Below are 11,301 nucleotides of genomic sequence, written 5' to 3'. Positions count from 1 at the left end.
CCTCCTGGCACCCAGGGGTATTCAGCCCTCTGTCTTTGTCAGTCGGTTGGGTTATCTACAATGGTATCTTCCTTTTCAATGCCCATTATTACTGTTATGGTTGATTCACTACCCACCTGGGCTAGGCTTGGCGTCCTCTGTCATTTCCATGACTCCTCCAACTGCTCCAACCTGGCCTCAAACCTCCAGTCTCTTCCCCTTTCACCCCACTGCCACTAGTTCTAGACCTCAGAACTTATCCTCTCACTCTACTGCTTAAAAACCCACCTCACTGGGGCAGGATCAAATGCAGACTCCAAAACACAGCACTCATGGCCTTTCCAACTTGGCCCTCAACTAGTCTTACAGTGTGTGTAAGAATGTAACACACACACGTTAATTTAACACAAGCATTTGACTATCTGCCAAACACACTATATTTTTCAAGTCTCTGAGTTCGCATGCACTGTTCCCCTTACCCAGAATGCTCTACCCTTCCTGTGTCTGGCAGACATCCCATTCTGTGTGCCTTGACTGATGCTCTCAGGTTGGCCCGTGATGTTCCTGCCTGTCTGACCGTGGTACCCTGTGCTGAGCCTCTGCCGATGAACTCATTCCATTGATTACAAATGATAGGATTTTATTAACTCATCTGTCCAATTTAATGTAATCTCTTTGTGAAGAGGATGGAATAAATGGTGGGTAGAATGTTATTTTCTAAATAAATTTCCAGAAGGCATCAACAGCAGAGTTGCAGGGTCTTAACTGGTATGCAGACCAGTCACCCATAAGCCTATAAGGGAATGGTTGGGAAACAATAACTTTGGTGCAGAAAGTCAGTGATTGAAGAGATATTACTGATACCTCCCTCCGCAGGACCCCTGGGGCCAGAGTTGAATGTCTTCCAGACAGCCAGAGAGCGGAGCAGGCTCCAGGAGTGGGGAGAGCCATAGAAGCCAGCTCCTGTGTTCTGCTCAGCAAAGGAGAATGGAGCGATGCCCCTCCTCACATTTTCCAGACTCTCCTGCTTTCTATTCCTCTGCCCTGCCTCATCTTCTCCAAGATGCAGCACACCCACCTGCATCTTTCATCTTAATTAGAGGATTTTTCCCAAGGGTTCCCAGCACTGAGAGTTTTTAAAAGCTATCATTCATTGTCTCTTGAGCTAACTGCAGAATATGTTGGAATGTCTGACGGCAAAACCTGGACAAATAATGCTGAGTTAAGCTGACTAGTCATTAGAAAATCAAAACATATCCTACTCTAGGCCCCTTTTATACCACCATGGATCTGTAATACTTTCAGAAGTTTCCGTGGTAACAGCTGTTCACTTTAGTTCTAAGTAATCCCATGTGAATGAGATTGTCAGTGGGAATATGGTTGGTTCTACGCCCATCATAATCTTAAGGAAACATCAAAACCTCAGAATTTAATAAACTATTAACCTATTTAGTGTGCTCACTATCCCCATGGTGAATTATTCAGATCCTTAGTGTTTTCTTTTTACTGTTCATTTTAACAAAACAAATCTTGAACATTGAGTAGAAAAAGAAGAAGAAAAAAAAAATTCAGACCTGACTCTCCCGCTTTTGACTTGAGTGACTTTGGTTAAGTTATGTAACATCTCGGAGCCTCAGTTTCCTCATCTGAAAAATGGAGTAAGACCACCTTGCTCACCATATAGGGATGCTGTGAGGCTCGTAATGAGAAACAGAGTTTTTTAATGCTCTAAAATGGGTCTTAAAAAGACAAAAATTCCCTGGCTTTTTAGTATTGCTATCACGAGGGGATTAAAAAAAAAAAACAGATGAAATCAAAATATATTCTTCATAGCTCACCTTGATGAGAGGAGATAAAAATTGCTGTCTCCACTGAGACAGGATTATCAGTGGCTTTTTCTTTGACCTTTCAAATGTATTTTATGTAAAGCGAGATCAGAAGAGAAGGTTCTGAAACTGAAGGAAGAACAAAGACTTGGCATTAAGCTGTATAAAATCAAGCATGGAGGAAGAAATAATTTGTGAAGCTGGGCCTGTCTACTCGATCCTTAGGCGGGCTACCCATTCTCTATATAGTTCTCACCACCTCTAAAAAAATCATTTTATTCTGTAGAAAATATGGATTAGCATTCTTTTGCTCATTCAGTGTTGAGTAGTTGTACGTTTGGAGAAGGCGATGGCACCCCACTCCAGTACTCTTGCCTGGAAAATCCCATGGATGGAGGAGCCTGGTAGGCTGCAGTCCACGGGGTCGCTAAGAGTCGGACACGACTGAGCGACTTTACTTTCACTTTTCACTTTCATGCATTGGAGAAGGAAATGGCAACCTACTCCAGGAGCCTGGTGGGCTGCCGTCTATGGGGTCACACCGAGTCGGACACGACTGAAGTGACGCAGCAGTAGCAGTTGTACGTTCTCATGCCAGTACTTTTGTGAGCAGGTCTGTGTAGCCATGTGGGTGACACATGACTCACTGTGGGAAGTGAGGACTGCCCTGCCCCTCATCCTGAGTGGTGCCAGCCGTGGAGACAGAGCTCAAGGATGACATCACCAAGAATAAGTCACGTTGGAACTGAGACTTTGTGCCTTGCAGGAGGGCATCTCTTGGGCAAAGATCTTGAGAGACTGCCAAGTGCAGAGAGGGGGGACCACACTCCCCAGTCAGGACACAGAGGCCATGTCGGCGGTCCCTCCCACCTTAAAATTTGGCAAATTCTGCTGATTCATCCTCACACAGCAGAATTCTCTCAGGGGTGGGGGTGGGGGTGCTGGGAACACCCTATGCTGTGTGACACAGGGAGTCCCATAGGAGTTGCAGCAAAGCTGCGGAGCTGTGGTCTGAATGCAAGTTTGGTCCAGGTTCCCCTTCCTCCACCTGTGCATCAGAACCCTAGAGCCAGGAAACAGGGATGTAAGGGGGTTGAGAGGTGATCTTGTCACATGTTGCTCTGTTCCTTTTCAATGAGAAACCTGCTTCATGAAATGCATTCTTACTTCAGGGAAAATGGGATTCCTGTGGGTTGAATATAAATGGAGTCTGGGACTTAGCAGATTTGAAGGAAAAATTAGTATCTACTGTTCAAGGAAAACCCCCCAAGCTAGTAACTTCTCTGGGAATTTCCACCATCAAAGGGGGTTCTGGGGAGAATTCTAGCTGGAGAGGGGGGTGCAATGTGACGAATATGCAGATGTCATGGCTGTTTCTTTATTTTTCTCCATAAGAAAGGCTGGATTAGAGACAGGTGGAGGGGAAGTGGGAGCTGAAGTTTCCCAGCAGCCTCAAGTACTGCTCAGTTCCAAGTAACTGGTGGGTATCAACCCTACCTTGCAACTCTCCGTACTTCAAGATGTAGTTTCCATTTCACCTTCTGATTGTTGGCTAGTTGACCCTCCAGTCGTGCCTTGTCTTTTCTGGACTATGAGTGGATGAGGACAGGCTCTGTCTAAAGCAGTTATATTCCCCAGTGGCTAATAGTAGGAGCTCGGTGGAGCTCGGTATCCTCTTGTGGAATGAGTGAATGAATAAACAAATGGGTTTATTCTGTCCCTTACTGTAGTCTACTCTAATGGCCCATTTTCTTGTCTGTCTTCCATCCCAAAACTGGATGTTGGGTTAGGGCAGGAACTGTCTGCTTTGCTCACCAGAACTGTGTATCCCAAAGTCAACGATAGTGCCAAACCATAGTATTTAAAATATGAAAGGGAAGAAAGGATGAGGAGACCTGAGCCTCTTAGAGTCTTTCTTCCACTTGGAGAGGACAGATCAGCACATGGAATGACCATCAGTTAAACTGATAGCTGTGGCAGTTCAGAAAGTGTGAGATGCCCACAGAAGGGGAGATGATGTGAACTGGAGATGGGTTGCCTTGGACTGAGAGGACCGGAAAGCTGTGCCCCAGGAAAGATTGATCAGGGAACTGATGATGTGAGTTTTGTGGGACAGTATTGGAGAGCTCAGAGACTTCTGAAAGGAAGAGTTAGAAAAAGCATCTAACTGATCTGTGTTACTTGGGCTCAGGTTATAGACAGGGAACAATGGGACGTGAGAGTTCTAGGTCCCCTTCTCCCAACCTCTCTGCCTGGAGCTGGGCTGCCATGAAAGCAGATGCAATCTGGCTTCCCAGACAAGCCTGTCTCGGCTGGCAAAGCAACCCTAGTGACATCTTTGTTGGTCAGCTTGCTTTCATCTTTACACTTTACAAGTGCTTTGCATGAAAGGTTCACTCAAAACAGATGTAATAGCATTTTAGTGGCAGAAGAATCCACTTGAGTTGTATTGATAGTTGGGTCAGCAGACAGAATGTTCTGGGTGATGGTTTATAAACCCGAAGAGAAACTGAGATTACAGAAAATATATGTTGGTTTATGCTCCTGCCACCTGGCACAGAGCTCCTCACCCTTATAACTTCCTGAGTGATAAGAACTAGGAGCATCTTATTCTAATATTTGGTCTTTGACCCTGTCCCTGACACAGGGCTCCAAAATCCGTTGTAAATTCCTAATTCGTGCAAGTTCAAGGATTCCTAGTTAATCTGTATGTACTAAAAGTTTCACCAGTGAAACAGTATCTCTAATTCCCTTTGTGGTAGCCACCCCTCCCCCAGGCATAGTCACATGGAAAGTGATGAGGTAACTATGTCCTTTGGAGAACTGACGTCAGATGTTTACTCACCCCCTTACAGAGTTTATTTTTGATTAGTTGATAACTAACCATCAAAGGATAAATAACCATCCCTTGGATTTGAATTAAAACTGGTGTACCTACCTATACATTACACAATGCCTATGCTGAAATATTTAAGTTAATTACAGACCACATAGCACAGAGAATTATGACATTTTCTGAGTTTAGAGAGACTTTATTTATTGTACACGTGTGGATGGGATCCTCTTGGGCAGTGAGGAGGAGCTGGCACCTGAGTGCCAAGGTACCAAAACCAGCTGACTCAACTACCAATGTGTCAGGGATCTCCCCAGCCCTCATTCTCCTTAGTTTCTGCCTTATCTTCTTATGTCCTGGATTATTTTAATAACTCCTTAGCCAGTCTCATGTCAAATATTTTCTGATCCATCTCCTCCCTTCCCTTCAGTCAAATCCATTCATTTCATAACCATTTGTGTATTCTCTCTGCTGCTGCGGCTGCTGCTAAGTCGATTCAGTCATGTCTGACTCTGTGCGACCCCATAGGCAGCAGCCCACCAGGCTCCGCTGTCCCTGGGATTCTCCAGGCAAGAACACTGGAGTGGGTTGCCATTTCCTTCTCCAATGCATGAAAGTGAAAAGTGAAAGTGAAATCACTCAGTCGTGTCTGACTCTCAGTGATCCCATGGACTGCAGCCTACCAGCTCCTCCATCCATGGAATTTTCCAGGCAAGAGTACTGGAGTGTGGTGCCATTGTATTCTCTCTAAACAATCTAATATGGAACTTGATGGTTTAAAGCCTTTCAAATGGCATGCCCACTCTATTCTGAATAAACTCCAAGCCTCTTAACTCCTTAACTTGGCTTAACTACCCTACCCGCTGTAAATTACTCCCTGTAACTTCACAACCTACCACCTCCTGTAACCTCCTCCTTTGCTGTTGACACTTGGATTGGGATGGAATGTTTAGAGTGACCATCTTGCCTATTTCATCTTGTTCATGCCTCAGTACCTTCACATGAGATGTTCTCTCTTTTTCAGACTCACCCCACCCCATGTAACCAATCCCTACTATCCTGAAATAATTTTTCAGGATGCAAGAATAATATATAAAAAGTCAGTTGTATATCTATATATGAGAAATGAAAGGTGAATTAAAAATCAAAATCATTTGTAATAGCATCAAAACCATCATGTTTAGCAATAAATTTAACAAAATATATGCAAGTCTTATATGTTAGTAGCTATAAAACCTTGATGAGATAAAGAAGAACTAAATAAATTGATAGGTATTTTGTGTTCAGGGAATAGAAGACTCAATATTGTTAAGAGGTTTATTTTTCTGAAATTGATATATAGATTATATTCCCAATCAAAATCCAGCAGTCTTTAGGTAACTCTTGACAAACTAATTCTAAAATGTACTTGGAAGGTCAATAGTTCTGGAATAGCCAAGCTGTTTTCAGGCAGGACAAAGTTGGAAGACTCACTTTACCTGATTTTACAATTTGTTATAAAGCGTCAGTAATGAAGTCACTATGACATGGGCCTAAGGACAGACCGTAGTTTAATGGCAGACTGCTGCTGCTGCTACTGCTAAGTCACTTCAGTCGTGTCCGACTCTGTGCGACCCCATAGACGGCAGCCCACCAGGCTCCCCCATCCCTGGGATTCTCCAGGCAAGAATACTGGAGTGGGTTGCCATTTCCTTCACCAATGCATGAAAGTGAAAAGTGAAAGTGAAGTCGCTCAGTCGTGTCCAACTCTTCACGACCCCATGGACTGCAGCCCACCAGGCTCCTCTGGTCCATGGGATCTTCCAGGCAAGAGTACTGGAGTGGGTTGCTATTGCCTTCTCCAAGTGGCAACTCTGAATGGCAGACTAGAGGGTCCAGAAATAGGACTTATTTCAATTGATTTTGACAAACATGACAAGATAATTCAATGGAGAAGGAATAGTCTTCTCCACAAATGGTGCTGGGACAATTAGACATCTACATGTGAAAAAATAAAAGGGTACTCTGTCCTTACCTCACACCTCAGGGAAAAATTAACTCACACTGGATAACAGATCTAAATGGAACCTAAAATGATACAACTTCTAGGAGAAAAATACAGAATTCTTTATGATTTTCTGTTAGGTAACAATTTTTTAAAGAAGACACAAAAAGCCAAACCATGAAAATTTTTTTTAAATGCTAAATTCAACTTTATCAAAATTATTCTATTTGAAAGCCACTGTATTAGTCAGGGTTCTCCAGAGAAAGGAAACCAATGGGATATATATTGAGTTGACCAAAATGTTTGCTTGGGTATTTCCATAAGATGTTATGGAAAATCATGAATGGACTTTTTGGCCAAACCAATGCATAGGAAAAGATTTATTATAAGGAATAGGTTCATGCAATTTTGGAGACTGAGAAGTCCCTCAGTGGGATGATTCTGTACCAGATATGAGAGCCGGGGCAGCTGATGATGTAGTTTCCAGTCCAGGTCTGAAACTCTAGGAGCCAAGAGCACTGAGGCAGGAGAAGATTGATGTCTCAGTGCAAGCAATGAGTCAGGAAGGAAGAGGAAAATTCCTCCTGTGTCTCCCTTTTCTCTTCTTTGGGCCCTCAGACAATTAGATGATACCTACACTTGTTGGAGAGGGCAGTCTGTTTTACTGAGTCTGTCGACTCAAGTGCGCATCTCATCTGCGAACATCCTCACAGACACATGCAGAAATAGTGTCTAATCTGAGTACCCCATGTCCAGTCAAGCTGACCGTGGAGGCCACTGTTAACAAAATGAAAGAACATCAGGGCATACGTCTGGTAAAGGGCTTGTGTCCAGAATACATAAAGAGCTCTCAGAAAGAAGACAGTCCAGTTAAAAATTGGGCAAAAGATTTGAACAGGATAAAGGTGATTTACGCATTGACAATAAACACCTTAGGATGTTCAGTATCATTATCCATCAGGGAACTGTAAGTTAAAACCACAATGAGATACAACAATACACGTGTTAGAATGGGGGAAAAACTGAAGATACAGAGTATTCATGAGAATGCAGAGCAACCAGGATTCTCATACGTTACTGCTGAGGAAGGAAAATGGTACAACCACCTTGGGAAACTGATTGGCAGTTTCTTACAAAGGTAAAATTATATTCACCATGACATTCAGCAAATCTACTCTTAGATATTTATCCAAGACAGCTAAAAGCTAAAAGATAATGTTGTTAAAGTGTTCCACTCAATATGTCAACAATTTTGGAAACTCAGCAGTGATCACAGGACTGGAAAAGGTCAATTTTCATTCCAGTCCCAAGGAAGACTAATGCCAAGAATGTTCAAACTACCATTCAATTACGGTCATTTCACATGCTGCTGCTACTGCTGCTAAGTCGCTTCAGTCGTGTCTGACTCTGTGCGACCCCATAGATGGCAGCCCATCAGGCTCCCCCGTCCCTGGGATTCTCCAGGCAAGAACACTGGAGTGGGTTGCCATTTCCTTCTCCAATGCACGAAAGTGAAAAGTGAAAGTGAAGTCGCTCAGTTGTGTTGGACTCAGCGACCCCATGGACTGCAGCCCACCAGGCTCCTCTGTCCATGGGATTTTTCCAGGCGAGAGTACTGGAGTGGGGTGCCATTGCCTTCTCCAATGCTAGCAAGGTAATATTCAAAATCCTTCAAGCTAGGCTTCAACAGTACATGAACAAGATGTACAAGCTGGATTTAGGAAAGACTGAGGAACCAGAGATCAAATAGCCAACTTCTGTTGGATCATAGAGAAACCAAGGTAACTTCAGAAGAACATCTACTTCTACATCATGACTACAGTAAATCCTTTGACTGTGTGGATTGCAACAAACTGTAGAAAATTCCTGAAGAGATGGGAATACCAGACCACCTTGCCTGCTTCCTAAGAAACCTGTATGCAGGTCAAGAAGCCACAGTTAGAACCAGACATGGAACAACAGACTGGTTCCAAATCAGGAAAGAAGTATGATAAGGCTGTATATTGTCACCCTGCTTATTTAAATTCTATGCAGAGTACATCATGAAGACTGCTGGGCTGGATGAAGCACAAGCTGGAATCAAGATTGCTGGGATAAATATCAACAACCATTGTTAGGCAGATGATACCACCCTAATGTCAGAAAGTGAAGAGGAACTAAAGAACCTCTTGATGAAAGTGAAAGAGGAGAATGAAAAGGCTGGCTTAAAACACAGCATTCAAAAAACTAGGATCGTGGCATCCATTCCCATCACTTCATGGCAAATAGACAGGGAAAAAGTGGAAATAGTGACAGATTTTATTTTCTTGGGCTCCAAAATCACTGCAGATGCTGACTGCAGCCATAAAATTAAAAGACACTTGCTCCTTGGAAGCAAAGTTGTGACAAATCTAGACACCATATTAAAAAGCAGAGACATCACTTTGCTGACAAAGGTGCACGTAGTCAAAGCTATGGTTTTTTCAATAGTTGTGTACGGATGTGAGAGTTGGACCATAAAGAAAGCTGAGTGCAGAAGAATAGATGCGTTTGAACTGTAGTGTCGGAGAAGACTCTTGAGAGTCCCTTGGACTGCAACGAGATCTAACCTGTCAATCCTAAAGGAAATCAAACCTGAATATTCATTGGAAGGACTGATGCTGAAGCTCCAATACTTTTGAATACCTGATGGGAAGAGCCAATTCATTGAAAAAGACCCTGATGCTGGGAAAGATTGAAGGCAAGAGGAGAAGGGGACGACAGAGGATGAGATGGTTGGATGGCATCACTGACATACTGTCAGCAAAGACAAGACCGGGAGCTGGTCAAGTATGCTTGATTGTAGTAATGGTTATATGATTGAATGCATTTGTCAAAATTCAGAACTATGTACCAAAAGTTTGTATTTTACAGGGCTTAAATTATCTCTCAATAAAAATTTTGAAAGAATTTAAGAAAATTTAAGAATTTCTAGCACTCTCAAAACCCTGAAGATTTCAGGAGCATGGAACTTAAATGCTTAACTTTCAGAAATTCCCTTTATACTTGCTGGAGGTGCCTTTTGCCTAATAATTACTTTGTTGATAGTCATTTGTTTCTGTTCAGCAAGATGATTGTGCAATTTTCTGTCCCTCTCACTCTTTCCCTCTTTTTCATTCTTTTTCCTTTTCACGCCCTCTTTTTTAGTAAAAATGTGACTTTCACGCCTTTAGATGTTGCTGGCAGTGGTTCTGGAGAAAGATTTATGTCCTCATTGACAAAGGTACTCTTTGTGAACTGGATTCAATGGAGCTGTAAGGCCACATTGTATTGGGAGTTCTAGAATGATCTTTAACTGCTTAAGTAGGTTTCTGGAGACTTGATAATTCCTATGGAGGATACCAGATATAGCTGTCAAAGGCTGCCCTGTTTCATCTGGCAAACCTGTGTCTGGGCATCCACAATCTGACTTATATAAAATATGGAAATTGAGGGCAGCCATTGGCATCAAGGATATGGCTATACAACTGCAATGTTGGGGAACAGGGGCCAAAGTCAGGAAAATCTTAGACAAATGAAGGAGGGAGATAGAAGTTTGATATCCATAGAGGGCACTGCTTGTTCCTTTTGAAATTCTAATTGCTAAAAAATGTTTTTCTCACTCTCTTTCTCTCAACTGTTTTGCAGTAGACGTTTCCAGACATTTACAAAAATAATGTTTGACTTACTCCCATCACTCAGCTTCAAAAAAAAAAATATCCATTTATTACCAACCTTGTTTGAACTATATCCCTACCCACCACTTACCTTAGGTTATTTGGAAGGAAATTTCTAGATATCATATCATTTCTTCTATAAATATGATAGTTCAGTATGTATGTAAAATGTAAATACTGTTTTAAAATAACTATAATTCTATTACATCTAAAAATGTAACAAATTCCTTGATACCATTAAATGTCAATATTCAAATCTCATAAGTGTCACTGTTGGCTTTATTTTATGTTTCTTTGCATCAGCATGTTTAAAAATTATTTAAGTCAGCATCCAAGCAAGGTCTATTCTTTATTTGGTTATTTTGCCTTTTATGCCCTTTTTCCTGCCAGGCTTCCCAGGTGGCGCTAGTGGTAAAGAACCCGTCTGCCAATGCAGGAGGTGTAAGAGATGCGGGCTAGATCCCTGGGTTGGGAAGATCCCCTGGAGGAGGAAATAGCAACACACTCCAGTATTCTTGCCTGGGAAATCCCATGGACAGAGGAGCCTGGAGGGCTACAGTCCGTAGAGTCACAAAGAGTCGGACATGACTGAAGCAACTTAGCACCTTGCCTTTTTTAATCTATAGGTTTTCTCTCCATTTATTTTCATTCTAATAAACTATTTTCTAGAACAGTTTTAGATTTATAGAGAGTTGAGAAGATGGTTTAGAGAGTTTTCATATACCCTATATATACGTGCATGGTGACTCACTGCAGTCATGTCCATCTTTTTTTACCGAAAGGACTGTAGTCCACCAGGCTCTGTCCATGGAATTCTCCAGGCAAGTATACTGGACCAGGTTGCCATGCCCCCTTCAGGGGATCTTCCCAACCCAGGGATTGAACCCATGTCTCTTATGTCTCATTGGCAGGCAGATTCTTCACCACTAGTGCCACTAGATACAGGGAAATCACCCTGTATCTAGTTTCCTCCATTATTAACGATATTCATATAGTGTATTTATT

The sequence above is a fragment of the Bison bison genome, unplaced genomic scaffold (assembly GCF_000754665.1).
Source record: "Bison bison bison isolate TAMUID 2011002044 unplaced genomic scaffold, Bison_UMD1.0 scf7180017864162, whole genome shotgun sequence".
NCBI lineage: Eukaryota > Metazoa > Chordata > Mammalia > Artiodactyla > Bovidae > Bison > Bison bison.
This window is presented reverse-complemented; position numbering follows the sequence as displayed.